This window comes from Chiloscyllium plagiosum, chromosome 13, assembly GCF_004010195.1.
Source record: "Chiloscyllium plagiosum isolate BGI_BamShark_2017 chromosome 13, ASM401019v2, whole genome shotgun sequence".
Classification (NCBI taxonomy): Eukaryota; Metazoa; Chordata; class Chondrichthyes; order Orectolobiformes; family Hemiscylliidae; genus Chiloscyllium; species Chiloscyllium plagiosum.
Window position 1 is genome coordinate 66,773,537 of NC_057722.1, and position 5,134 is coordinate 66,778,670.

Genomic DNA, 5,134 nt, shown 5'->3' on the forward strand with positions numbered 1-5,134 from the left:
TCACCTGTGACTATCGATGATACAAATATCTCAGCAAGAGGCCCAGCAATCACTTCCCTAGCTTCCCACAGCGTTCTCGGGTACCCCTGATCAGGTCCTGGGGATTTATCCACTTTTAACCATTTCAAGACATCCAGCACTTCCTCCTCTGTAATCTGGACATTTTGCAAGATGTCACCATTTATTTCCCTACAATCTATATCTTCCATGTCCTTTTCCACAGTAAATACTGATGCAAAGTATTCATTTAGTATCTCCCCCATTTTCTGTGGCTCCACACAAAGGCCGCCTTGCTGATCTTTGAGGGGCCCTGAAATGGTTTGGAGTTGGGATGGCAGGGGTAGGAGATGATGGCATGAAGAGGTGGGTGAAATGATGGAATAGGCTAATTTTGGAATGAGACATGTATTAATATAGTCAGAAGCCATTTAATCTGTTTGAAAATGATGAACCCTATGATATAATTGATCCCAAGGAACTGCAAAGAGATTCACATAACTCCCTATCCGACATGAGTGTCCATCATTTTGTCCTTGTAGGCAGAGGCAAATTAGTTATATGGAAAATCAAGAGAATTTCTGAATCTCTTTTGAATGGTACCTTAGCAATAAAGACTTGCAATTAGCTTTCATGACTAGTGGAGTTCCGCAAGGATCAGTTTTGGGACTATAACTATTCATGTTATACATTAATGATCTCGATGAAAGAACTGAGGGCTTCATTGCTAAGTTTGCAGCTGATACAAAGATAGGTGGAGGGAGAGGTAGGGTTGAGGAAGCAGGGAGACTGCGGAAGGATTTGGACAAGCTGAGAGAGTAGAGTCGAGAGTGTAGTGCTGGAAAAGCACAGCATGTCAGGCAGCATCCGAGGAGCAGGAGAGTCAATGTTTCAGGAAAAAGCCCTTCGTTCCTGATGAAGGGCTTTTGCCCGAAGTATCGATTCTCCTGCTCCTCGGATGCTGCCTGACCTGCTGTGCTTTTCCAGCACTACACTCTCAACTTAATCTCCAGCATCTGCAGTCCTCACTTTCACCAGGCTGAGAGAGTAGGCAAAGAAGAGGCAGATGGAATACAGTATGACAAAGTGTGAGATTATGCACTTTGGTAGGAAGATTAGAAGCATAGACTATTTTCTGAACAAGGAAAGGATTCAGAAATCTGAAGTACAAAGGCACTTAGGAGTCCTAGGTCAGGATTCTCTTAAGGTTAACATCCAGGTTCAACTGGTGGTCAGGCGACCGAATCAACACGGACATCTACTACAAACCTACCGACTCCCACAGCTACCTGGACTACACCTCCTCCCATCCTGCCCCCTGTAAAAACGCCATCCCATTCTCCCAATTCCTTCGTCTCCGCTGCATCTGCTCCCAGGAGGACCAGTTCAAAATACGTACAACACAGATGGCCTCCTTCTTCAAGGACCGCAATTTCCCCCCCGACGTGGTCGACGGTGCCCTCCACCGCATCTCCTCCACTTCCCGCTCCTCCGCCCTTGAGCCCCGCCCCTCCAACCGCCACCAGGACAGAACCCCACTGGTCCTCACCTACCACCCCACCAATCTCCATGTACAGCGCATCATCCGCCGTCACTTCCGCCACCTCCAAACAGACCCCAGCACCAAGGATATATTTCCCTCCCCACCCCTATCAGCTTTCCGTAGAGACCACTCCCTCCGCGACTCCCTTGTCAGATCCACACCCCCCACCGACCCAACCACCACTCCCGGCACCTTCCCTTGCAACCGCAGGAGGTGCAACACTTGCGCCCACACCTCCCCCCTCACTTCTCTCCAAGGCCCCAAGGGAAACTTCCATATCCGCCACAGATTCACCTGCACCTCCACCCACATCATCTACTGCAGCCGGTGTGGCCTCCTCTATATTGGGGAGACAGGCCGCCTACTTGCGGAGCGACTCAGGGAGCACCTCTGGGCCACCCGGACGAACCAACCCAACCAACCTGTAGCACAGCATCTCAACTCCCCCTCCCACTCCACCGAGGATATGCAGGTCATTGGACTCATCCACCGCCAAACCACAACAACCCGACGGTCGGAGGAGGAGCGTCACATTTCCAACTCCCCTCCTCCAAGTCCCTCCTCCCTACCTTTTATCTTCTCCTGCTGAACACTCTCTGCTCATTCCTGAAGAAGGGCCTGTGCCCGAAACGTCGAATCTCCTGTTCCCTGGATGCTGCCTGACCTGCTGTGCTGTTCCAGCAATAAAGTTTCAACTTTGATCTCCAGCATCTGCAGACCTCACTTTCTCCTCAACTGGTGGTCAGGAAAGCAAATGCAATTATGGCATTAATTTCAAGAGGGCTAGAATATAAAAGCAGGGAAACGTACTGCTGAGACTCTGGTCAGACTGCATTTGGAATATTGTGAGCAGTTTTGTGGCCCACTTCTAAAGAAGGATGTGGTGTCCTAAAAAGAAGATTGAAGTCTCTGGGTCTTTACTCAATGGAGTTTAGAATGATGTGGAGCAATTTGATTGAAACTTACAGGATACTGAGCGGCCTGGATAGAGTGGATATAGAGAAGATGTTTCTACTAGTAGGAGAGACTGGGAACTAAGGACACAGCCTCAGGTTGAAGGGACGACCCTTTAGAATTGAGATGAGGAATTTCTTCAACCCAAGGTTAGTGAATCTGTGGAACTCATTGCTGCAGAGAGCTGTGGAGGCCAAAACATTGAATTTATTTAAGACAGAGATACATAGGTTTTTGATTAAAAAGGGGATGAGTGCTACAGGGAGAAGGCAGGAGAATGGGTTGAGAAACATATCAGCCATGATCAACTGGCAGAACAGACTCACTGGCTAAATAGTCTAATTCTGCTCCTATATCTTATGATCTTATGACTTTATGTTGTTCCAAAGTATTTTAATTAAATACATTTTATTGTTGGTTCCTGTAGTATTGTAGGAAGCACAGACTCCAGTTTGTGCAGATCCCATAAGTAGGAATAACCAAATGATGTTGGCTGAGGTAAACAATTGGACGAGACATAAGTGATGCATCCCTGCTGTTTGAAATAGTGTGATTGGATCTTTTATGTCCAGGCAAAAGAGCAGAGCGGGCCTTCACTTTAACATTTAATTGTGTAACAGAACTTCCAGCAATGCTGCACTCCTTCAGCACTGCAAGGTACCAGCTTCAGTTATGTTCCTCAAGTACCTGGAGTGGGACTACACCTCAGAAACCTCTGCATCAGAAGTCAATATGTTGCCACTGAGTTATAATTAACAGTAATTTCAGTCCTGATTTCGTTATTTTATTTTTAACTGATGAAGCCTTTGGATCAACATTCTGTGTTTTTAGCATGTATTTATTTTAATTTGCAGTTATCTCAAGTCGTTGATATGTTGTTCAGGATTTTCCAAGAGTTAAACAGCATTAAGAACAGTCCTTTCCAAAACTCCTAGTTTATTAAATTCACACAGCAACAATAAAAGATTTTGGTACAAGTAATATTATGTTGTCTAAGCTCCCTTTGTCAGAAAAATCAGGCTACATAAGACACAAAAGTTTTAGATTGAAACGAACCAATTCCATACAGCACAAAAAGCCACTGCTTGCGATGAGTCTCCATGTACAACTCGAAGTTGGTCAAAAGAGGGTGGGGGGTCATGGTTTGAAGTTGGTCACAAGGAGCTGAATTGCCTGCAGCTTCACACTCTGGAGCAATCCAAAATCCTGCTCATGATCACTTCAGGCATCACACCTTCCACCTGGTCTGACTCTCTCCCTCTGAGAGAGGGTGGCACGGTGGCCCAGTGGCCCAGTGGTTAGCACTGCTGCCTCACAGCGCCAGAGACATGGGTTTGATTCCAGTTTTAGATGACTGTCTGTGTGAAGTTTGTACATTGTCCCTGTGTGGGTTCTCTCCGCGTGTTCCGGTTTCCTCCCACAATCCAAAGATGTGCAGGTTAGGTGAATTGGCCTTACAAAATTGCCCATAGTGTTAAGGGTTGTGTAGGTTAGGTGCATCAGTCAGAGGTAAATGTAGAGTAGGGAAATGGGTCTGGATGGGTTACTTGTGGAGGCTTGGTGTGGACTTGTTGGACCAAAGGGCCTGTTTCCACACTGCAAGGGGTTCTATGATATAGTTTGCACACTGACCTCTATACTCACTATGCAGTGTTATCAACACAGTGTTACACTATGATTTGTAGGTTGCATCTTGGTTAATTTCTGTAAACAAGTACATTTTGCAGTGGATTGTAATGAGGTCAGCCAGGTAGACCTCATAGAATATGACTTCCCTGATTGGGGCTGTTAATCTGGTCCAGTCATGGAGCCTTGGCTGACAGATACAAACAGGGGTGTCAGGGTTGTTAGGGCGATTGCCTGCTCTTCTTCTGTGGTTATATTTGAGCCTGGGTGTCCCTGGAGAAGAAGCACACTGTGTCCATCAACACCCTCGAGCTGTTCATGGAGAGGTGGGCACTGCAGGGACTGGAGTGTTTTATTTCCCCGACTGAGTCTATTTTAGAGTCATAGAGTCATAGAGATGTACAGCATGGAAACAGACCCTTCGGTCCAACTCATCCATGCCGACCAATATCCTAACCCAATCTAGTCCCACCTGTCAGTACCTGGCTCATATCCCTTCAATCCATTCATATACCCATCCATATGCCTCTTAAATGTTGCAATTGTACCAGCTTCCACCACTTCCTCTGGCAGCTCATTCCAATCATGTACCACACTCTGCGTGAAAATGTTGCCCCTTAGGTCCCTTTTATATCTTTCCCCTTTGACCCTAAACGTATGCCCTCAAGTTCTGGACTCCCTGACCCCAGGGAAAAGACTTTGTCCATTTATCCTATCCATGCCCCTCATAATTTTGTAAACCTCTATAAGGTCACCCCTCAGCCTTTGACGCTCCAGGGAAAAAAGCCTCAGCCTGTTCAGCCTCTCCCTATAGCTCAAATCCTCCAACCCTAGCAACATCCTTGTAAATCTTTTCTGAACCCTTTCAAGTTTCACAACATCTTTCCGACAGGAAGGAGACCAGAATTGCACGCAATATTGCAACAGTGGCCTAACTAATGTCCTGTACAGCCGCAACATGACCTCCCAACTCCTGTACTCAATACTCTGACCAATAAAGGAAAGCATACCAAA